Consider the following 23,602-nt stretch of genomic DNA (forward strand, 5'->3'; position numbering starts at 1 on the left):
GAATATGGGAGAAACTGCAGTTCTTAGCTTACTAGGTTTCTTCCTGCCTTTGGCTCTTACCCATAGCACTTTATAATGGAACCTTTTACAAAATATATTTTTACTTTGGATTGTGACTCTTAAGTCCATCCCCTTCTTGGATTTGCCTTAGACTTTGTCTCCTTTCCTCTCATTCTAAGAAGCCCACCACCACAGTCATTGGTTTTCCAAAATGGCAGCAGTGGAACCCTAGGGCCTCACTGGCATGCCTTGTACCATCGGATAAAGGGTGGAAGGTACAACTGGTGGACCTCAGTTTTATTTCTTTTAGGTATTGGGCTTCACTTAGGATTTCAATTCTTTAAACGTTCGAAAACTATTGCCCTATTAGTAGTTTTTTCCAACTTAGAAAGGGCCTTTGAAATCCTTTGTAGTTTTGCTTAAACACTTACAAGGAAGTGGAGAGCTCTCTCCCATTTTTCTCTCTCTTTTGACTTTAGTTACAGCAAAGGAATAAATCATTTTCATCTTCTTGATCAGAAAACAGAATTGGCTAATGCAGTTTATTAAAATGTTTATTAGTTGCCAAAATTAAAAACTAAGAGATTTTACTTTGAAAAATTTGACTTCTGGTTCCTCTTGAAAAATCAGAAGTCCTAGCCACACTGGGCCTGTATTCCCCAATGGTGTTTGTCTAGCGGCCCTCTCCATGTGAGTCCTGCCTTCTGCTTGGTAGCCTCCCTCACTGGTGGTGTCTCCCGACACTATGCCCAAGGGTCAGTTACCATTTATCAAGTGTGTGCTGCTTTCTTTCTTTTTCTTCATATTTATCACATTAAAAAGAAAGGGAAATTGTTCTTTTACCCACATTTATAAAAATTAGAAAAATAAATGATAGACTGAGAAGTTATGTACATTTTAGGGTTCAAAATGCTATACAGTACCAATTCCAGGGGCCTGTTAAAAACTATTGCCTAAACACTATAGTCCTTCATTCATTCAACAAATATTGAGTACCTACTATGTGCCAAGTCACTGAGATAGTCATCAAGTCCTTAGTGGTTCATAAGACAGTCATGGTCCCCAACATTATGGAGTTGACAGTCTAGGGGACTTTTCCATGCTATTCTAAATGCATAGCTTATCAGCATCTTACAGGTATAAATGGCCATTCCAAGTCACATGGAGGCAGTGGAAAAGGTAGCCAAATGTCTCCCTTTAGTGAGAAAAAAAGTGACACTGCTGCCTCATTATTCCTTTTTTCTTCCCTGTGTATAGAAAAGAGTAGGGGTGTCTGCTTCCCTGATAATCCTAGGTTTCCTACTAGGAAATGCTGTCATTTATCTACACTTAATATTTATCAGGGACACTGAAGGGGGAGGAAGTTAGGAATGGGTACAAGATGTGTTAGAAATGGTTACTCTCCTCAAGTGGTTTCTAGTCTAGTTGGGCAATAAGTTATGCATCCCAACAGCTGTAAAAGACACAACATTTTAACAGCTTAAGTAGTTGTTAGCTCTTGAGTCTAGTCCACAACGCTGTCTTAAACTTTTATTGTGAGTAGTATACTAACCCCCCATAAGTCTCTTATTTTCTGTTAGTTTTTCATTTCAAATGTATACTGGTTCAGTTCCATTTTGGCACATAATGGGCTAAAAGAGTCTTTTGAGGACTGTTTTGTGACATTAACACAATTTATAGTATTGTCTCATTGGGGAAATTCCTTCTATGAGTTTAAATACCCTACCAATAAACACACTTTTGGAATGTTGTAATTAATTCAAGTTGGATACTTCTCATTTTTAGAATTTCATATTCCTATATTTATGGCATTGCAATTGGCCTTAGTCATCTAGTTCAACCTTCTATTGGGTATAGAAACTCTTTCTTTTAAAGCAGTCTAAGATTGCACTAGCAACTAATTTTCATCTCCTATGCCAATTCTGAACAGTTGGTGGTGGCTGCCTAAAATGCTGACTTGAGAAGGATTCTGAGGTTTTATTCAGGCTCTAAGGCAAATGTTTCCATAACTGTTTAGCAGAGTCAGTCAAAGAGGTGGGGATTAAGAATGTTTTAGTATATGCCTGACTATAAGAAAGGAGATTTTCTGGCTGATCAGAATGGGTTTTCACTGTCAACCTTTAGAAAAGGTCTTAGTATTTTCTCTTTCTAATGGCCAATCTTTCATTCAGCCAAATTCTTTAGGAGCTTCACCAAAGGATTAGAGCACAGAAAAGACAGCATATAATGAAGATAGGTGGAAATAGTGTTTCTGCTGACCTGTGTTCACTGTTTGAGTTTGGGCACTTTCCTTTTTAGGAAACTGACCTCTTTCACTCTTTGAGTGAAGCTCAGTTGACCGAGACTATCTACGGCAGTGTGCAACTGCTAGGTTCTAGGTCCTGTAGAGACAGGGACCACGTCTGTCTTGTTCACTCTGTCAAGCACGTTGCCTGGCCTATGGAAGGTAACCCAGAGTTTATAGAGTGAATAAATGAATGTAGTCCCTGACATCTTTGGAGGAAACTTAAGATTAGCTCTTAGTGCTCTTGAAAGTTACATGGTTTTGGTTCCTCTGGTACTTAAGCAGGTTTTGATTACAAATGTGGTCAGCAGAAGGATGATGGATGTATTTTCACGCCTGATTATGAGGAATAAGAACTGACCATGTCACTGACCCTCTCCCTTGGGAGACAGGGTGTGTGGCCGGTGTGGCACAGTGACTTGTTGAAATTCAATTCTGAAGCTTGGGCACCTACTGCATTCCTCTTTTGTCAAGCTTTGGAGCTAGGTCATGGGGGACTTTTCACAGTTGAAACCATTTTCGCTCAATTAATCGGATGAAAACAAAGGCTGGCCCCATGCCCTGTGGTTATTGCTTTACAGGCAAGAGGCACAGTTTGAATTGCGGGCTCCCTAGGTCCAGGACCAGAATGCTATGGTGGCTCTGCCCCTGTGGAGAGAGCTGGGTTTAAAAGGATCTTGTAGCCACCTTTCTGGTTGACTTGATAGGGGAGAAGGTAACCCTGCAAGAGAAACTTTTCCCAGCCTAGGGAAGTATTGAGAAGAAATTCTGAGAACATGCTAACAAAATTCCTTAAAGGTTTTTGATCTTTTCCTCTCTTTTAAAAAGAAACAACAAACAAAACATGCCAATCAGATGGCAGAATCCAGTCTTTCATGTCACAGTGTGTCCATTTACTACAGCATTTAGTAGGCCAATAATGCCTTTAGCTTGAAGTAGTTAACAAGCATACCTTGCAGTGTTACTTTTATTTTCTGCTCCCTGTAGCACTTACAAAATCCCATTATGCAATTGGGTATTATTAAATGTTAAAAAGTTAATTTGTTCTGCATTCCATTAAAATTGCACTTTTTTTAAATGCGCATTGGTCCTTACATCTTGTTTAAAACCTATAATTTAAGCTCACACTGTAGTAAAGTCTTAAGTAACCTTTTGCCCTTGCTACCTTAATTATTCTTCATCACACACATTATTTCAGGAGGATTGTGGCAATGGGTTAACTTCTTGTTAGCTAATGAAAATATCTGTCATTTAAAAAGCAAAATGTGGACTTGGAGTTTTAATTAAAATTGTACATCAATAATGAAATAAAATGTACCTTTTATTAAGGAAAATAGATTGTAAAAGTGTTACTTGCTTTCTTTTTGAAATAACCATGCTTTGGTTAAGGCCAAACAATTGATCAAACAACTGATGGAAATGGGTAGCTTATTTCTATTTAAAGATTTAAAACATTTGCTTTTTAAATATAAAAGTTTTCCAAATAGAGTCATTGTCACCTTATATCAATATGCTCAGTGATTATGATACAGTAATAAAATGCTGTGAAACTAGATCATAATGATGGTGTGGCAAAAACATCTTTCATTATTTGATTCCAAATATGTTAGACAATTTTTGGGGGATAATTTGTAGTGGATAAATAATAAATAATTTTAGGGATTGGAATTTCCCGAGACCATGCTAAATATTTTTATAGCACTTGGTGTTTTATATGGCTTACTTTTATTTGATAATCAGCACACACCACTAAATATGACCAGGTTTAGAGAGAACATTAGTGACAATTCCAAGCTATACTCAGCAATAGAGACTGTCTGACATCTGAAGCCTTTAGGATTACCTTGGATTTGGATTTTTTTAGCCTAGAGAATTTACATCCTATGTTACATCCAGAAAAAAAAAAATTGAGAGGTGGGCAAAGAAAGATATGATCAGATCCTGAGAATAATGGATTTTGGGAGTTTAAGAAAGTTTTAGAAATTATGTTCAGTTATGTCATTTCACAAAAGAATTTTAAAAAGCCCTGAAGAGTCAATGACTCTTTAAAAGTATTTGAGATGGGACAAGAACTGGAATCTCTGAGGCAGTTTGGTGGACTTGAAAGAGATTTTGGGATGAAACAGACCTGGGTTTCAACCCTGACTTCACTGTTAACCACCTTTGTGACCATGGGCAGATTATTAAAGCTCTCTGAGCCACAGTTTCCTCTGGTTTTCTGTTTTAGGGGCATTGAGTGATTTTATGAGATAATGAATTTGGAGGGCTGGTTCAGGGTTTGGCCCTTCTAAATGCTTAGTTGGTGGGGCTCCTTTACCTTTGTCAGGCCAGTGTTTTTTCCCACAACACAGGATCATCTTAACAGCAGGTCATTTATGCAAAACAAGACCCTGGTTGTTTTGGCTCTGAGGTCTAGGTTTGTTGCTGGCCCAGCACCAGACACTTGGGGGCACTAGTATACACTCGGCTTTTGACCGTGCTGTTGGAAGGTTTGGGCAGGGATCCGCTCTGAGGCCCGTCCGCACTTCTGTCTTGCGGCCTGTGGACTCCTGAATTTCCCCACTCATTTGAGAGTGCAGCAGAGAAATCCGTAGAGAGGGAGTGGATGCTGTGGGGGCCATTGCTTTTTCCCCTTTCTTTCTTCCTCTTTTCTTTCTTTCTTTCTTTCTTTTTCTTTCTTTCTTTCTTTCTTTCTTTCTTTCTTTCTTTCTTTCTTTCTTTCTTTTTCTTTCTTTCTTTCTTTTTCTTTCTTTCTTTCTTTCTTTCTTTTTCTTTCTTTCTTTCTTTCTCTTTCTTTCTTTCTTTCTTTCTTTCTTTCTTTCTTTCTTTCTTTCTTTCTTTCTTTCTTTCTTTCTTTTCTTTCTTTCTTCCCTTTCTTTCCTTTCTTTCTTCCTTTTTAAATAGAAATGTTCCATGGAAACTTTTCCTGTGAACCCTCTTCAAGAGATTTATGCAGATTATAAAGTCAAAAGACGGGTCATCCCAGACTTTTCTTTCCAAGCAGAGAGGCCAAAACATAATTTTAGCAGGTATTAGTAAAAATTGAGAAGTATTTTGTGTATGCTGGGATTCTTGCCAACATCTGTGTTTGCAACTCCCAAGACAGGTCTAAGGTGAAAGTTTTTCCTTACTGCCCTCAGAAGATTGTTGAAACAAGCCTGCCACGGTTCTTTTCCATTGCATCTGTGTTACTAAGGCCTCTCTAGACACTGTTTTGTGGAATCTTGGGCCAACACAAATTGATTTACTTTTCACCGAAAGAGCTTCATGCTGAATGTTGACTGCAGGTGCTTTTTAGGGGAAGGGGTAAAAGACTAAAAACAGGGAAATTGGTAGGTAGACAAAGCAGGTGTAAGTCATTTGAGTATTTACCAACAAACTGAAAAACTGCTTTAATTTGGTAGAGTTTTCTTTTTTTTTTTTCCTTCTTAATGTAACAAATGATTCCACATAATGTGAGTCCAGTTAGGTACATCTAAAGAATTTACAAGATTGAAGATAGATCTTTGAGTTTGTTTAGAAGAGTTGAGAAAAGATCTACCTCTTAGAGGGTACAAAATAAACACTTAAAAATGTTACCTCTAACATACCATAATCAACTATTGCATGTATAGCCACTTACTGATATGTGAGCATGGTGATCCTTGGTGTGTATGTTTGTAAACTATATCCCTTTTATTAGATAAAGAACATTCTCATTTATCCATAGAAATATGTAAACCTCCATGAGGACATTTTAAACCAGACATATATAGCAAAGACCTGAGCATTCTTTATTGATCATTTAGTGCAGAACACCAGAGTATGTTCCAGCAGAGTGCAGCAAAAGCCAGTTATTGCAAAATGTACTCTAGTCTTTCCTTAGTCAGTCTGGACTGTGGAGACAGAGGAATTTCAGACTCAAAAAATGATGAAAACAAACAATAGAGATCTTTAAACAGTATCCTGCTCCCCCATCCTAAGTGTAGGCCCCAACCAAGAAAAACTTTCTCTAATTTACTCAGCAATACTGAACTTGAAGAAAGGACATAGTGGTAGCCGAGGATAACCATAAAAGTTAGCATGGCATAATTTTACTCTCTTTAAAAAAAAAATAGCTTTTAAAAAAGCCACAAGTACTACATATCAGAATTCTTTGTCAGGAAATATAGGTAAGAGAAGGAAATGAAAAGAAAAATTATCCTAATTCTACCACTCAGGAAGAAATCATATTTTCAATTTAGTATATATCCTTTCAGATTTTGAATGTGTTGTAACGTGTGTAAATATAAATAAAAATAAAAATATTTAAAAATAGGGTCATAAGGTACATGCTGTTTAGAAAGTTAATTTTTCCTTGTAAAAATAAATCATTAACATGTTCCATGTCAATATATATAGTTATAGCTACTATAGCTTATAATAAATACAGTTACTCTAGCTGCTAATTTCAGTAACAATTGTAAGGTATGTTTCTGCCTTTCAAAAAATGTGGCATATTGTTTCATAGTAACATGTAAGTAATTCATTTCACTTTGTGAATAAATATTATTCTGATGCAGACCACTGTATATTTGATGTGTACCACAAAGAATAAATATTTACTTTTGCAGATTAGCTGATTTTTCTTTCTGTTGGTGATTTACTTTAAGAAGCTTCTCATTCTAACTTTTGGCCATTTTTAGAGAGAGTGATATTTTTCACTAGAATGTGATTACATAGTGATAATACCTTAAATTTGGTGATTTTTAAAGTATTGGTTAAGTAGCAAAATAGATGCCCAAATTTTCTTGCTTTCTGTCTACCAAATTTCCATTACTTTTGATTGTCTTACTTAAATTCCTACTTTGAAAGAAGACTACCTTATGTTCAGTATAGTTTAAAGAAGCATAAAATTGTATTTGGCTTTCTGCAAAGAGAAAAGAGCAAGTAAGCTAAAAAAAAAAAAAGACATAATTAGTAAATGCTAACTATCCAGTTTGTATACGAGCACACCTATTTGAATTATGTCTGGCATATGAATATTCCTGAAGGAATCCTAACTAGGAGAGAAGTTGGGGTGACCCAAGTCAAGGACCCTCCCATCACAAGCCAATGCCACTTCCCCAACAGGCTAGGGCAGTGGTCCCAATGAGTGCCTGGGATCCTGATACTTGCTGATTCAGGGGCAGGGAGATCAGCAAATTAGGAAACTATAGCCAGGTTAGAGAGATTATGGAAGCCACCCACCGAGGGCCTGACCATTTAGCAGGCCTGGCTGTGGTAGAAGACTGGCTGCAAAAGCACAAGTGTGGGTCTGGCTCCATTGCAGACAACATCTGCCTCTGCTACTGGGCCTGTAGGAACACAGAAGGGGAGGCATTCAGACTCAGGGCCCATGGGCACACCCTGCTTCTGGTAGTTAGCAGGGGCCAAGATTAAGGGGCTCTTCTATATGGTGTGTGAAGAATATACAAACAGAAAACAAAAGCATAGAAATATCTTGCATTATTTTAGCAACACTGTTCAAAGTCGGGTAAACTTCAAAAATTGTAGATGTCCTGGGAAATAAATTAAAGAGCTAGGGATAGTCACTTTACAAGAATGAATATATCAGGACATTTAGAAACCAACTTTAGTTTGTGTTCTTACTTCAAAGCTGAAAGGAAGTTTTCTTTTCATGACTAGTGAAGACTCCCTTAAAAAATCTTGTAATTGGGGTAAGCAGGCACTAGGGGGCAGCCACGACTTGGTTAAAATTACATCTCTGCACAGTATTTTCTCTGGTGGGAAGGTTAAAAGGACCACTTTTCTTTCTTTTTGAACTAAAGCAAATAAAATAAAGTTCGAAAAGTTTACAAAACTTAGAATTAACTTCTTGATTTGGCTTAGAAGGTGCATTCTTTGACTTTTCAGCTACTCAGTAGCATTTTTTTTTGCTTCAGCGTCCAGCAATGGTCTGTCTTCCTCTGACTTGACTTTACCTGATGATGCTTTCGTTTCTCTAGAAACTACACACATACACCATGAATATGTATTATTTTTGTTTTAAAATTCTTTTGAAGAAAAAGTGGTTATATATGGAGGAACAGAAGAAACTCCTTGGCTTATCACTTCAAAAGAATAGAGAGAGGACTGCTCTCTGTCATTATAAAGAAGAGAACCACCCCTTTTCCAAAGCGCAGTTTTCTGCTGCCAGCTTGATGCTATTTGAAATGTACAATGGCAATCTTTCAGTAGTTTTAAAATTTGCCTAGGGTTGGATCTAGAGGGGATATTTAGAGATTTCATTTATTTATTTGACACAGAGAGAGAGAGAGCGAGAGCAGGAACACAAGCAGGAGGAGTGGGAGAGGGAGAATCAGGCTTCCCGCCAAGCAGGGAGCCCAATGCGGGGCTCGATCCCAGGACCCTGGGATCATGACCTGAGCCGAAGGCAGATGTTTAATGACTGTGCCACCCAGGTGCCCCTAGAGGGGATATTTAGAAATACAGATTCCTGAGCCGCACTCTAGAGTCACTGAATTTTAAGGGACAAGGGATGGTTTTTAAAGGTTCCTTGGTGATTTTGTGCAAAGTCCAGAAATATGTCTGGCAACTTCTTTTTATGTAGCTTGTGAGAACTATACTAGTAAGAAAATTCCTCAGAACTAACTTCTCAAAAAGTTTAAAATATTGGAAACACGTATTTAGAAATACCCACAAATAGTTCATGTAATACGGTTTTAAGCAGAGATTTTAACACAGTTTTGTAAAAAAATTTAGTATTAGACCACATTTTAATGAAATTTCTTATTTGGGAGTTTCTTCACATAAATGGCTATAAAATATAAGATTTGTTTTTTTTTATTTTGGAAATGGAAATTTAATTTCTCACTTAGCTTTAGCTGCTATTCAAGGAAGATCTAGAATGCCACAGTAATAGAAGTTCCTTTTTATAACTTGACTTAGAGATTTGATCCCTCTGAGAGTAACATGTGCAAGTGGATATTCACCATCATATTTTGTGAAAAACAAAATATCATTTATGCTTTATTTGGTATAAAATTAATATTTTACAAATGTTCATTAATCTCTCCTCTAAACTATGAAATAAGGGGGAAAATCACATTCCAGTTTACAGACAGGAAACTGAGCAATGAGGAGGAAAAGCCTTTATTTAAGGACATTCTAACGTACTGTAAACACACAGTATACTAGATTATTTTGATTTCCATGTCATTTTGTTATCTGCCATTCTGGTATAATTGGAGAAGTTCTCCCCCCCCCGCCGACCCCATGTCTAAACTTAGAGACTGGTTATAGATCCTAGACCTTACTTTATCCAGTGGTTTATCATTAATTAAATCAAAGTATGGTGATAATACAAACAGGCACACTTTTGAGAGACAGTCTGGCCAAGTGATGGATGTCTTGTAGAAATGGATGCCAGCTTGCCTGGCAGGTCTCCCCTCCTCCAAAGGCTCAGAATGAAGAGGTACTGTCATGAGGGGAGCTAGAAGAAGCAGGGGATTAGAAATCTCTTCTGGGACCTACACAAGCCAACCTGACACTGCCTTCACGTTGAAGCACCACGCAGGCCTCACTGTATTTTATTTTAGTGCTGAGCTTCAGGTAACTAAGCCAATGTCTTTGCCACTTGCTCATGAGATCCAGCTTGACCTTTCAGTGACAACCCTGTTAAGAGAGAAAAAAACCGAAGAAAGCACAGACACTTAAACTATGAATTAGTTCTTCTAAACAAATGGGGATCTAATTTTTTACATTAAAAGAAAACAAAAAGGAAGACTGGCTTTGAGTAACATTTATCAAATTTAGACTAAAATAAACCTAGAGGCTTATAAGGTTCAGTTTGTGGAGTAAAATATTGGCATGAGGAGAATGGAAACATTGCATGTAGGAAAGTGTACGGTAGTAGAATTAGAGAAGGAAAAATCACTAGTCATGACCCGATGTTACTACGGCCACACCAGCTTACTTACAATAGGAATTCAGTGTGTTATAACAAAGAGGGTTTTGTAAATGCACCATGATAAAATGGCTAATACTCATAATTGCTGCTATTTTTTGAGTACTTACTCTGTGCCAGCTGGTGCTAAGTACTTTACTTACATTATCTCAATTATTTTTAAGGGTTCTTTTGCACAGAGGGACTCTACAGTTTTTTTGCTTCCAAAATTTTAATACTTTTAAAAGGCATTTCTTTATGTAAACATTTCCCTGTGGATTTGGGATTTTAGGAAATAAATGGGAAAATATTAGCTAACCTTATACAAGAGAGAATGATGATATTGAGCACATGATATAAACTCTCCCCAGAGTTCCCAAACTGTGATCCAAGGAATATGCCTTTGGGAGATATTTATAGGTGTTTTGTGAAAAATGAGTTTTAAAACCTGCATTCTATCCTCCTGTTGGGGGTTCACTAAGCCACATTGGATTGCTAGGTTCTGAGAAGTCCTGCTTTAAAGAAACTTAAAAAAACACAACAACAACAACCTGTGTTTAGTATTTCCCTAATTTATCTAAGCACAGAACACTGTGTGTTGGGACCCAGGGGCAGGCACAATCCATGTGTACCTGGTTGGTGTTGGGAGACAGTTCTGCACAGTGTGTCCTGTTTCTGCATGTCTTGTGATCAGAGGCACTACCTGCTCTGGACTATCTTTTTAAGGATATTTTTAACAAGGAATAGCCTTGGGTGATAGAGATAGTAGCTCCCTCCAGAGCAAGGCATCGGTTATTTATTGTGTAATATAATAAAGATAAGTACTCCTTCCATGTGAACTTACTGATCATTATAAGAGATTCAGGTTCCCTGAGCTCTGGGTCCTTCTGCTGTAACCCAGCCCACCACATGTATAGATGTCACCTTGGCTTTTTTTGTATCACTCGTGGTAATTTGGGCTTGGGGAACGAGCACAGATGCTGACATTCTGGCTTTTGCTGTTACTTTAAGTAATAAAATCCTTTGCCTCTGGTTAGGAGTCTTTTTTTTTTTTTTAAGATTTTATTTATTTGAGAGAGAGACAGAAAGAGGATGCAAGCGAGAGAGAGCACGAGCAGGGGGAGGGGCAGTGGGAGAGGGAGAAGCAGGCTCCCGGCTGAGCAGGGAGCCCGACTCGGGGCTTGATCCCGGGACCCTGAGATCATGAACTGAGCCGAAAGCAGACACCCAACCAACTGAGCCACCCAGGTGCCGCTCTGGTTAAGAGTCTTGAGTCTTCTGCACACATTTATGAAATGATGGCAGATTAACTTGTTAGTTTGCATGTAGTGTAAAATCTTAGACTCTTCATGATTCTCCACAGTTAGGAAATACTGAAATATGTCCTTAGAGGTAAATGGATCTACTTTTGGCTGAGTAGACTGGGGTGGGCTGGGGTGGAGTGGCTGGGGGAAGGCTATGAGGAATGTTAAAAAATAGAGTTTTAACTACGTATGTCTCCAGAATGCAAGCACCTTCCTAATGTTCTAGAATATTGAATCTCCTTGCAATTTTGTACCTGAGACAATTAACCTCAGTTCTTGTTGCTTTCAAGTTTTATTTACTAGATGCTGTCATATTTTGCTATTGTTCTTTTTTTTGTATTTTATTTTTCCAGGTGTAGAATTTGTATTTATATAATGAAACACAAAGTACTAGTGGGTCATTAGTACTACAGCCCTTGTAGATTTAAGGAAATGAAGGAAATGCACATTTACTGAGCACATATTGTATACCTGACACTCTGCCAGGCACATTACATGGGTTTTCTAATATAATCTTTCATATCACTCAGGATTTTGGTATTATTATACTCATTTTATGTGTGAAAACACTTGGGGCTCTCTGAGGTGGTTGTTATAATTTCCATAGCTAGCATTTATAGAGCACTTACTGAATACCAGCTACTATGCTAAACATAGCATATTTTCTTATTTAATCCTCATATGACCATGAAATAGTTATTATTATTATTTTATGTGTGAAGAAACTGAGGACCAAAGGTGAAGTGATCTCACCCAGGTCACATAATTAGCAGAGCTATGATATGAATGCAGGTATGTATATGAGTTTGATATCAGGTCACTCCCCAACCCTTGACCTGAGGTTTTAGGAAGATAATGGTACTATATGGTTTGAGCTTAGGGTGACTATGTAGTTATACTCCAAACTAGACATTTTGGAGAGGAAAGAGGGGCAAAATTAATAGTTGCACCAGGATAGCAAGTGTAAGCCTAGACTGTCATGGAAAAGCAGGGTGTGCAGTCATTCTACCATGTGCAAAATATATAAGTAAACACTAGGATAGATTGCAGTTATATTTGCACTGCTGATTTTTGACAGCATGGGATATTATCTTTCATTGGGTCAATATGTTGAATTCAAATAGTTTTAAATATTTTATTGTGCTTTTAAAAGTGTTGTTTTGCCAAGGTAGATCCACCCTTATTGACAGTTCCAATACAGATAAAATGGATTACTGCATATCCTTTTCTCACACCTCACTGTTTTATGGGTTTCCAGAATTTAGTGCAGCCCAAAGTAGAGGGAGTATTTATGGCATTTTTAAAGCAGATCATGAGAGAATTACTTCCCTCTGTCTCCCTCCACTCCCTCAAACTGAGGAACATGATTGACTTGGTTTTATAGGGTCCATATTTCTCTTCTAAATGAAACCCATCTGAGGATGGAAAACTGCAATCCTTTCTTGTCCTCCCAATGTCAACTGACAAAGGATAAAACTTTGTTTTCCTTGACATCATTTTCAGTGGGAGTTAAAACAGAGAATAATACTTAATATATAGATCTGTAATAACTATGGTAGTTTTCTTGTTGTGGCTTACACGTAGTTGTTTAATTAGGCTCTACAGGGTATTATAGTGGCTTTCAATTGATTTTTCTTTATTGCACTACTTGTTAGATTTTTTGATATGAGTGTTAGGCTAGCTTTGTAAATATGTTTTGTACATTTTTTCTATACTGAAGTATTTTTTTAAGATTTATTTATTTATTTGGGGGGGGCGCAGAGAGGGAGAAGGAGGGGGAAAGAATCTCAAGCCGACTTCATGCTGAGCATGGAGCCTGACACAGGGCTCCATCTCACCATCCTGAGATCGTGACCTGAGCTAAAACCAAGACTCTGATGCTTAACTGACTGAGTCACTCAGGTGCCCCTATACTGAAGTATTTTTTTAAAGGTGTGAAATGATCCTCCTGTCAAATAAAGTAGTATTGGAGTAGTATTGGAGATTAACAATAAGCTTTATCATGTTAAAGATGAGGAGAAGTGCTGGAAATAATTTCTCACTTTGTTCAGCCCAGAATTTCCCAAATTTAGATACTGAATGCTTTTGTGTGTGTGTGTGTGTGTGTGTGTCTGTGTGTAGCATCTATTAACTTTCTATAGAACACTAGAAGCACACTTGGGAATACATTGGCATAAGTGTATTTCTCCTTTTTAAAGAAAACGACACCTTTATTTGTTGTTATATCTCCTTTTCTTTACTAATTTAGTGTTGTCCTCGCCTGCTCACTTTTTTGGGGGGGGGTAGTTTTTGCCTTGGGATTTAAAAAAAAAATTAAACCAGAACTATTATTTATCGATAATAATTCATTGTGCTCTGACTCTCTTAATTTTCCTTTTTCTGCCTACTGTGATTTCCATTGTTCCTTTCTCAAACTCTTTACTTGAATGTTTGCATCATTTATTTTTATTATTTAGAACACAGAAAGCATTTAAGGCTATGAATTTGTCTTTGAGTACAGCTTTGCCAACATACACATTTAAGTGTAGTGATGATGCATTATGGCTTGGTGAAAATATAGACTTAGGAGGCAGCAAGACTTTTATTAGGATCTTGCCACTTATTATCTCATGATCTTGAGCCTCAGTTTCTTCTATTGTAAAATGGGGCTATTAATAACTTACCTTTTAGGTTTAAGAAATGTAATTAAATTTTGTCTGTAGATTTCATAGCGTAGTACCTGAAAGGTAAATTGTTGACCAATAAGTGCCTATCTTTATTATTTTCATGATTTTACAAATACCGTATAATTTCCGTTTTGATTTCCCTTTGACACAGTAGTTGTATGGTAGCTGTTTAGGAGAGTGATTTTACTTGCCAAATAGCAAAATTTAAAAGCATGCAGCTTTCTTAATTTTTAGTTGTTTTAGCTGACCAGAGCATTTAGCCAGTAAAATTTCACATAGTTAAACCTATATAAAAGCAAAGGATAGATCTGGATTTTGGTGGAGATCATTTTTGAAGGTCTCTCTCTCTCTCCTTACCCAGGTTTCTTGTTCAGAGTCAGGGCCACATGTTCAATAGAAATCACTCCTGATGTACGGTGGGTAGTTGACAAATATTCTTACTTTGCACTGCTTTGTAACTGAGCCTCTTTTTGTGTGCGTTCAAGAGGGTTAACATTGAAATATGAGAAAAGAGCAAATCAAGTACCATTTGCTAGCTACTATGTCAACCAGAAAGCCCCTAGGGCTACGTTTGTTCTTGTTAAGATCCCCAAAGAAAAAATATTGTATAATATCCCCAAGAAACCCATTCTAGTTTGTCCATCACTTGTGTCTGGAATGTTTTCTTAAATTATTCTAAAAAAATCTTTATTTTGCAGAATTCCATTATGATGTGATTTTATAAATCTTTGTTTCTTGCATGATAAACCTGGGCGGGTGGGGGGGGGCCCATGGAAACCTCGCTAATATCAAATTCAAGGTGTTCTTTTTGGTCATTATGCCAAAGTATTAAACTGCTAAGATGGCTTTGTTTCTTTTCTTGTTTTACAAGAAAGAATTTGGCAGGAAAATGCTCTTGGAAAATCAAATTTGTGTATTTTATTCAATATGGAGGATGATTTGAAATAAAAGTATCATTTTTAATTTGGCCTATAAGAGAGTTACTATAGGCATCTCTAAGCAAGTTTTTATTTATTTATTTTTATTTTTTAAATTTTTTATTGTTATGTTAATCCCCATACATTACATCGTTAGTTTTAGATATAGTGTTCCATGATTCATTGTTTGTGCATAACACCCAGTGCTCCATGCAGAACGTGCCCTCCTCAATACCCATCACCAGGCTAACCCATCCTCCCACCCCCCTCCCCTCTAGAACCCTCAGTTTGTTTTTCAGAGTCCGTCGTCTCTCATGGTTCTTCTCCCCCTCCGCTTTCCCCCCCTTCATTCTTCCCCTCCTGCTACATTCTTCTTCTTCTTTTTTTCTTTCTTAACATATATTGCATTATTTGTTTCAGAGGTACAGATCTGAGATTCAACAGTCTTGCACAATTCACAGCGTCTAAGCAAGTTTTTAAATAAACATGCTTTTCCTTTTTTCCAAGGTATTTTCCCCCATTTGTACCAAATGTGGAACATGATGTCCTTTGAATTTCCCCTGTAGTATTTGAGAGTTAAGGAGCCTTTTACCTGGTAGTATCCTCTTGTTTTCACTTTCTCTTAAGGCACTGATCTACTCTATAATTCAGACCCTCAGTTGAAAAGGAACTGACATATATGTGAATAAGAGGGGGCTTATGTATTCCCTGAGGCATGTTCCATCAATCACCTAGCCACTTTACCTAGAGACTGAAAACTGCATTATTTCCTTCAGAGCTCTGTGCTAGAAGACCCTTGACTTAGGAATATGGATAATGTGTGCTACAATTAACTTTCTTTATGTCTGTGTTATTTCTGTTCTTTGTTTTAATATACAGCATATAATTTTATACTAATTGCAGTTAAAATTTTGCATTTCCTGGCATCATGATAAGTCTTCTGTTAATGGGTACACATAGTTACATGAAAACACATGTATATTAATCAATAATTTACCTCCAGTGACAGTCATTTGTATAGTCTTTCCTCTGATACATCATTGGTAGAACACAGTTTGGCTGCGCGAAAGCAACAGTTGTTATCGATTTTGTATTCTTTTGGCAGAGTTGCAACAATTCTCCCATACCCTGGTCCAGTAGAGATATTAGATGGATTGTTATACTGTACTTGCATTTGAAATTTCTTCCTCTGTTTTTACTCTGAGCATTTATTTTCCATCAGCTTGTAACATTCTAACATCGATTGGTGCAAGTAATGTATTATTCATGCCATTCTGGTTTCATTCCATTAGTGCTATCAGCATTAGTATTCAGTCTGAAGAGATACAATTATGTCAAGAGCTCTCTGTGTCAGCTTGTCCTGTTTTTGCATTTCTTTCACATTCATAGAAAGGTCTTCATTTGTATAGTGTATCTTTTTATTTTGTTGGTGCCAATTAGAATTAAGAAGCTAAAAATAAGGCTGATGTAAATAATTTTTTAGTTTACAATAATCATTGTACCAAATTTGGAAAAATTAGGAACGTATTAAGGAGGAAAATGAAATCATCCATAATTTTATCACCTTATTCACATATTGATCCAATGCCTTGCCTTCTTGTCTTTTTTTTTTTAATAAATTTAAGTTCATGTTGTATATACAGTTTTGAATGCTGAGTTTTTCTTTAGCAATTATATGTAATAACGTTTTGGAAAACTTGATTTTTGATGTATAATTTTTCATATTGTATCATTTTCAAACATTCTCAATTTTCAAACATGTGTATTTTTGCGTGGTTTTATTTTTATCAATAGGAATGCATGTCCTTGTTCATAAATCTTTGATCATATATCCCTGAGTATTTCCTTAGGATAGATTTCTAGAAGTGAAATTATTGGGCCAAAAATTAAAACATTTAAAAAGCTCTTGATTCATGCTGCCAGACAACTTTCCAAAAACACTAAACCATTATCTCCTGTTTGGTCAAAAAAATTACAGTCTTCCTTTTACTTATGTTGCTATAGCCATTTTTTTTTTTAAGTTTTTAAAATTTATTTAAGTAATCACTATACCCAGTGTGGGGCTCGAACTCATGACCCCGAGATGTACAGTCACATGCTCTTCTGACTGAGCCAGCCAGGCACACCTCCTGTAGTCATTTTTGATGTAAGGTTGTCTATCTCTATCTTTTCAGTAATATATTCATTAAAATAGACAAATTAAGACATCATTAGATTGCTAAAATAACCAATGATGGAGAGCTTCCTAATGCTAAGAGCTGCCTGACATGTTGGTGTACCATCTTTTCTTGTCATGTAATTTTTGATGACTTAAACTGCTAGACCCTAACTAAATGCATGAATAGAAATATAGTGTGGGTCTGAGCATTCAGGCAGATAATGACAGTTCTGTTCATCTGATGTGGAAGAGTGAGAGCTGCTGTCTACTGCTTCCAGAATACTAACTGAGATTTTACTGTGTTTTAACCTAGTTCATAGAACCATTTAGTGACCTAGTTTTTTATTTATAAATATGTCAAAATCAGTAGAAAGTCTGGTAATCAAATCAAAAGAGGTTACATTTGAAATAACATACCTGCTCATTTACTTATTGGATATTAAGTAATGGGGTCCAAAATGTACAGTGATGGTCATGACATAGTATTGTATGAATTTGAAGTAATTCTGTGGCTTTGACCTCATAAGATATGCAGAAAATACTAAATTCAAGGGAAATGTTTTAATTAGAGTGTTGTGCCTTTATTACTTCTTTTTAGCCTCTATCAAGACATTTTAAGATATATTAGGAAATCTTACATCCTCTGTAAAGACTATATGAAATGAATAATAATTTCTGTTCCTCTGACCAAGCTGGTGGGAACACTGTTTTTACTGCATGATAAAGTAACCCTAAAATCTGGGCATAATATAAAGACTGTATTTTGGGAAGGTCATTTTTGGCACTTTTTCTACTGTAATATACTTCTTTCGGTCTGGCATTGTTAGACTTCTTATTGATGGTGAAGGGAAAGAAGCTCTGGAATTATCAAGATACTTGGGGTCATTTAAAGATTCTGTCTGTAATATTCATTGGCTTTATGACCTTTGTCAAGTTCTTGATACTTTCTAAGCCTCGATTTTCTCATCTATTAATAAGGGACATCATTATCTCAAAGATTTAAGGGAATAATGAATGAAATACTCCATTTGTAGAAGATCCTTAGCAAAAGTTTGTCTCTTTTTTGTTCTTACATGTATAATATGTCGAAGGTTAGGGCTAGACCAAAGACTCTGTTGAGAAGAACCAAACCATTAAGCATGTATCATGTAGCACTCAGAAAAATAATACCTTCAAAATGTTTTTGTTCTTTCTCTGAAATACAGATGCAACAGTACATACTGAATTAAATGTCAAGGTTAGGGGCACCTGGGTGGCTCAGTCGGTTAAGTGTGTGCCTTTGGCTCAGGTCATGATCCCAGGGTCCTGGGATCAAGTCCCATGTCAGGCTCCTTGCTGAGGAGCTTCTCTCTCTGCCTGCCCCTCCCCCTACTTGTGCTCTTTCTCCCTCCCTCTCTCGCTCTCTGACAAATAATAAAGATCTTAAAAAAATAAAAAATGCATATCTTAAATGTCAAGGTTAAGATATAGGTTGACAACATCCTGTGTTTGCAACTGTTGGAACCAGTTTGCACAATTTGTAGGAGTTGTAATTATAAATATGTTACTCACAAAATAGCAGTGCCTGTTCATTATGCAGGTATATCTTCCATAAAAGCCGTTAAATTGGTTCCAAGAGGATTTAGTGTGCTTTCTATGACACTGAGTTTTCTTTGTGATGTGTGAAAACTTTAGGGCTCAGAATTATCAATGCGATAATTTTGTGTGAAGCAAGGGTACCGTGAAGAGTTATCAGGGCATTCTTTGCGGCCAGAGGTGGTACCAGGTGTTCACTTGGGGCAAGCATCCTTAGTCCTATGACCTTCAGCAGCCTTCTCCAGTTCTTTGATATGAAGAGATAACATATTTGCAGTGTTTGTATGGAAAGTGCTGGGCAAGCACAGCTTCAAGATGAGTCAACCTCCGAACTTCCCAGTAGTTTGCCACACTGAAGCTGGAGCCACTACAGTTTGGAGTTGTCTGATTTAAGTAAGAATTGTTGGTTTGCCATCACCTACTATCTTCCTGCTACTTAACTCTTCCCTGAATCTTAGAGATGTGGGAATCCTATGACAAAAGCATATGGCCAACTGCTATTACTCTTGATGTGAACTTAGATCGTATTTTCGCATGCATGGAATAAGTATGTTATAGTGTACTTGAAGAAAGCTGCCCAGTGGTTAAAAAAACCTTACTTTGTTACTATTAATGATTGATGTAACATTCTTTTGATCAGTGTACCAACTTTGAATCATCTAACATCTAACTTCAGATAATCATTGTTCAGAAAGTTAGTGCTTTAAGGATTTTATAATTGACATTTATAATTACATAATTTATAATCTCAAACTCTCATACTAGAAATAATGAATAAAAACAGTTGGTTTTTTTATGCCCAAACCATTAGATCCACTGAAATTATTTAAAATCTATTCATTTAAGACTCTGATTCACTGCTAACTCCTGATTTGCCATCACAGCTTTTTAGGCCCACCTTGATTACAGCATTTATGACATTGCATTGCAATTGTTTGATTACATGTCTGTGTCGTTAACAAAGCTGTGAGCTGTTTAAGGGGAGAGGGCCTGTCTTCTTCAGTGATATCCCTGTTTTAGTACATGTCCCCATTGTTAATAAGTGCCAGATAAATGTGTTTAAAATGGTCATGAAATGACTTAAACATGGAATACAATATAAAACGCTCAAGCATTAGTGATCTGAGATCATTTTTAGTGACTTGACTGATAATTGTGGCATGATTTATTTAACAGAATTTTGGTGGGTGATATTTATGCATGAGTAAGGAAATTTTAGTAGATGATTAAAAATATCAGGAATTAAATAAAGAACAGAGAAACAACCTATGGCTTTTACATGTTGATTGGACCAGCCTTCTGGAAGCCATCTCTGTCCATCACAGTCTTGTCTCTCCTTCAGGCCAATCACAAACATTTAATTCTTGCCTAGAAGGATACTTAGAAAGCACCTAATATAACATCATTTTTGTTGAGGTAAACTGAGTTAGGATAAACTGAAACTTGGTTTGGCATGACCCTTCTTAATGTCAGAGTAAGGCTTGCATGTTGTGACCTCTTAGTTCCCACCGCACTCTTCTTCCAAGCAGAGGCTTGAACCTGTTCATTGAACAAAGCCAGGTGCTGTATCAGGTTAACTCTGGGGAATTTTGAGTGAATACACATGAATGTTTGTCAAACTATTAGTATTAATTGCCAAATTTCAGAGAATCATCAGTGTGGTTATCTATGAGACTTCCAATTTCTTTGGGAAAATTCTTTCGAATTTCACATTAATTCTTTAGCTAGAAACACAGATTGATTTATATTGAGGATTACTACACACAAGAAGTGACAGCTTCTTAGATAATGGTGTTCATATGTTTTTGGTCTATCTTTAGGTATAGCTTTTGTACTTTAACAAGTAATTCATTCAGTATTTTTGCTGGCATTGTGTTAGGTTCTGAAATACAGAAATGGAAAAGACATAGACTCTCTTCTTTAGCAATTCTGATCTGCAGGCAAAAACAAACAAATGAAAAGTACATTGCAGTATCTTGTGATAAGAGCCACAGTAAAAGTTTTGGTGGTTTTTTTGTTTTTTAAATATCACAGAACTAAACTGATTGGCTATCCATATTCAAAAAGTTCAGTTGGATCCTTACCTTCACCATAAACAAAAATAAATTAGAAGGGAACTAAATACTTAGATATAAAATGTATAGCTTTTATAAGAGAAGAGAGAAGTACATCTTTATAACGTCAGGGTTGGGAAGGATTTTCTAAAGAAGCTACAAAAAGCTCAGCGAGTCCTTAAAAGATAGATAAATTTGATTTATATTAAAACAGAAAATTTTTGTACAAGAAAGGAAACTATGAACAAAATTAAGATGAAATTTTTTTAGTTAATTCTACCAACAAAGGAGTATGTAAAGGACTACATAAAAATAGAAAAATGTGCAGTGGGTATGTGAAGAAAATTCCAAAAGAGGAAATGTAAGTAGCCAAAAAAACATATAAACAGATGCTTAGCCTTGGTAGTAATCAAAGATATGTAAATTAAAACCACAGTGAAATTCCATTTCATACATATTAAACTGAAAAAGATTTAAAAGTTCTGATAGGATGAAGTGTTGGCAAATACATGGTTGTTTGTAAATCACCTCAAAGCTTAAAAGCCCTGTTTTCATTCTTGGTTGTCCATCTACCAAAACACCAGTAGAGTGTTCAAAACCCTTTGAGCATCTACCAAATGTTATGAACTAAGGTCATAAGCATCTTCTTCAGAGACTCTAGTCAGAGAACTTCCCGTACACTGCTGGTAGGAGTACAAATTGGTATAATATTTAGAGAGCACTTAAAATGATTTAATATGTCAACATTTAAAACAATCTCAAAAATACAATGTTGAGAAGAATAGAACACAGAGGAATACCCATGGTGTGATTTTAGAGTTTAACAACATGCAAGAAGGTCAGACATATTGTTTAGGGGTACATATATAGTAAAAGTATACAAACATTCTATTCAGGATACTGCTTACTTCCAGGGGAAGAGAGAGGGTGATATGATGGGAGCATGGCCCAGAAGGGGCTTTGGCTGTATCTAAACTGTTTAATTTCTTAAAAGAAATGGCAAATATAGGATAATTAAGATTTACAAATGCCAGGTGTTTGCTGTATTATTTTCTATACCACCTTGTGTATTTTAACTATTTCATTCTAAAAGGAAAGGGGGAAAATGCACAGTGGAGAACTCATTCTCTGAGGGAAGGTCAGGGAGGGCCCTCTGGAATAGATGACCTTTAAGCTGGTTTTGGAAAAGTGGTACAGTGTGTAGAAAGGCACGGGGTTATGAAATAGCATTTTGTGTTCAGGGACCTATATGCAGTTTATTGCTACACTTTTAGGACTGGGGTGTGGATGGAATGAGAAAACAGGAAGGTTATCAGAGCTAAGCCTAGACAATGAACCAGGAATCAGATCTTATGACAGTATTCGTTTCTCAAAGCAAGTAAAATTTCTTGTACACTGCTCTTCTCTACTCCAGTTGGGACAGTCAGCTCATTGAGTAATGATGACTAGAGTCTCTGAAGAAGACTCTTATGACCTTAGTTCATAACATTTGGTAGATGCTTATAGGGTTTTGAACACTCTACTGGTGTTTGGTAGATGGGCAACCAAGAATGAAAACAGGGCTTTTAAGCTTTGAGGCGATTTACAAACAACCAAGATACCTGTACTGTTGAGCAAGAATTATGGGCCATCCGGTCTGAAAGCCTCGAGCCTGCTCAGCTCTGAGAGTCATGCCTAGTTTTCTTTCCTGGGCCGGTGGGAAGGGCAGTTTCTTCTCTTACTGCCACTCACATGGCTCTGCTGTGCATTTTTTGGTTCCCTCTATCCCCACATGGTGGAGAGTTTCTATCAAGAAAGGATGCTGTATTTTGTCAAATGCTTTTTCTGCATCTATTGAGAGGATCATATGGTTCTTGTTCTTTCTTTTATTAATGTGGTGTATCACATTGACTGATTTGTGGATGTTGAACCATCCTTGCATCCCAGGAATAAATTCCATTTGGTTGTGGTGAATAATCCTTTTAATGTACTGTTGCATATAGATAGTATCTTGGTGAGAATCCCATGTTCCTCAGGGATGTTGGTCTGCAATTCTCCTTTTTGATGAGGTCTTTGTCTGGTTGTGGGGTCAAGGTAATGCTGGTTTCATAGAATGAGTTTGGAAGTTTTCCTTCCAGTTCTATTTTTTGAAACATTTTCAGAAGAATAGGTATTAATCCTTCTTTAAATGTTTTGTAGAATTCCACTGGGAGGCCATCTGGCCCTGGACTCTTGTTTGTTGGGAGGTTTTTGATTACTGATATAATTCTTTGCTGGTTATGGCTCTGTTCAAGTTTTCTGTTTCTTCCTGTTTCAGTTTTGGTGGTTTATATGTTTCTATGAATGCATCCATTTCTTCCAGATTGCCTAATTTGTTGACATATAGTTGATCATAATATTCTTTTATAATTGTTTGTATTTCTTCGGTGTTGGTTGTGATCTCTCCTCTTTCATTCATGATTTTATTTATTTGGGTCTTTTCTCTTTTCTTTTTGATGAGTCTGGCTAGGGGTTTATTGATCTTATTAATTCTTTCAAAGAACCAACTAGTCTTGTTCATCTGTTCTACTGTTTTTTTGATTTCTATATCATTGATTTCTGCTTTACTCTCTATTATTTCTCTCCTCCTGCTGGATTTAGGCTTTATTTGCTATTCTCTTTCCAGCTCCTTTAGGTGTAAGGTTAGGTTGTATATTTGAGACTTTTCTTGTTTCTTGAGAAAGGCTTGTATTCCTATATACTTCCTTCTTAGGACCGCC

At 36.6% G+C, this 23,602-nt stretch overlaps 1 protein-coding gene across 3 annotated transcripts in view; it reads left to right on the forward strand.

Annotated features, from left to right (window-relative positions):
- Positions 1–23,602, forward strand: part of BBS9 (Bardet-Biedl syndrome 9) — a 464,828-nt gene that overhangs the window by 265,119 nt on the left and 176,107 nt on the right. The gene's annotated exons all lie outside the window — the stretch shown is intronic.

The sequence above is a fragment of the Halichoerus grypus genome, chromosome 12 (assembly GCF_964656455.1).
Source record: "Halichoerus grypus chromosome 12, mHalGry1.hap1.1, whole genome shotgun sequence".
Lineage (NCBI taxonomy): Eukaryota > Metazoa > Chordata > Mammalia > Carnivora > Phocidae > Halichoerus > Halichoerus grypus.